The sequence below is a fragment of the Neopelma chrysocephalum genome, unplaced genomic scaffold, assembly GCF_003984885.1.
Source record: "Neopelma chrysocephalum unplaced genomic scaffold, ASM398488v2 Primary Assembly neopelma1_24, whole genome shotgun sequence".
NCBI lineage: Eukaryota > Metazoa > Chordata > Aves > Passeriformes > Pipridae > Neopelma > Neopelma chrysocephalum.
The window spans coordinates 36953720-36955324 of record NW_020897693.1 but is presented as its reverse complement, the minus strand read 5'-3'; the positions used below and the strand labels follow the sequence as shown (position 1 = coordinate 36955324).

Here is a 1605-nt window from a genome sequence, read left to right as displayed (position 1 = left end):
TTGATGTGTTTATCCAGCTGTATCCTGGACATTTTGTACAGAAGGATCCTGTAAGAGACAGTATCAAAATCTTTACTGAAATCCAAAAAGATTACATCAACTGATTTCCCTTGATCAGCTGGGTGGGTTACCTTGTCATAAAAATCAGGTTTGATAAGCAGGACTTTCCTCTCATGAAGCCATGCTGGCTGTGAATGCATAGTGTTTGGGTGGTTTTCAGTACCTCCCAGAATAATCTTCTCCATAACCTTACCAGGAACTGAAGCGAGACTAACAGGCCTGTAGTTTCCAGGGTCATCCTTCTTGCCCTTTCTGAAAACTGGGACAATGTTAGTCAGCTTCCAGTCAACTGGGACCACTCCAGATTCCCAAGACCATTAAAAAGTAGTTGAGAGAGGCCTCAATCTCATAAATATCCATAAGCACTAATTCATAGCATCTCCATTAAGCCAGTCTTTAACTACAACTGAGAAAAACTAATGCCAAAACAAATGAAACTGTTTTACTACACTTACACAGGGAGTTGCTAGCAGACCTTGGAATGCAGAAGCCTGGTCTGTTCTTGAATCATGAGGCCAAACTCACACACAGCACCAGGGAAGGTACTGTAGTTGCAGTATTTTACAGTACTAACACTATAATTACTTTGTGCCTCTCCTGTCTAAGATAAGAAGAAATAAAAAATAACACTAGGATGAAAAGTAGACCTCATCTACTTCTCAGAGAGCTTTTCTTCAAGCGCAAATACCAAATATCCTGAAGACAGTTTTCAGAAGCTCCCTTGAGGTCTTCCACAGAATTTTTCCCCTATAAATGATAATACACACTCGAGCAGAAGTAATGTTTCTACCAACACTTATAAACTGATTATAAGCTACCATTCTATGAAGTTTGAAGTATATCAGGTTATTTTATTTTCATGGAGTAATTTCCATCAGCAAACACTGCAAGTGACTAGTTTGGACTTTTAGGGTCTTTTAAGCCTGTGCTACCACAATAGTAACAGCTTCTGGTTTGAATAAAATGATACAAAAGTATAAAATAAGACAGAAGGTTAAATTGCCCGCACATGGTTGTAGTGATGCAAGGCCAGTGCACCCATGGATAACATCTTTAAGACTACATGAGAGAAACGGTCCTGCAGAGCCCAGGGCAGGAGAGAAGGAGGGGAGGAGATGTTCCAGGCATAGCAGCAGAGTTTCCTCTGCAGACACTGGGGAACATGATGCTTTAGCAGTCTCTCATCCTCCATCCCATTTTGTGCCATTGTGGAGCAGATATTCCCCTACACCCCTTAGGCATCTACAGTGGAGCTGGGTCATGCTTTAACCCCAACCAGAAACAAAGCACTTCAAAGACACTCCCTCACTGCTGGAGTAAAACTGAGAACACTCATTACTTGAGATAAAAGGCAGTTTACCAGGAAAAGCAAAAGCCCAACATGCGATCAAAGCTGGAAACACCATCACTGACACCACTGACACCACTGCAGTGGGCTTCTCTGCCTGTGTATTGCCTCTCGCACTGCCAAAGAGCCCAACCGTTCCTCTTGCTTCTGCCGTGTCAGGTCAGTGTCCAGCAGACCCACCGGCACATGCTGGTGGT

General features: G+C 42.9%; 1 long non-coding RNA gene across 3 annotated transcripts in view; it reads right to left on the bottom strand.

The window, feature by feature from the left end:
* LOC113963300 overlaps positions 1 to 1599 on the bottom strand; it is a 21549-nt gene extending 19950 nt beyond the window's left edge. For all 3 annotated transcript variants that reach the window (XR_003532726.1, XR_003532725.1, XR_003532724.1), the window contains exon 1: positions 1442 to 1599. This is a non-coding gene — a long non-coding RNA (uncharacterized LOC113963300). The remainder of the gene's footprint in view (positions 1 to 1441) is intronic.
* Between the last annotated feature and the right edge of the window lie 6 nt (positions 1600 to 1605).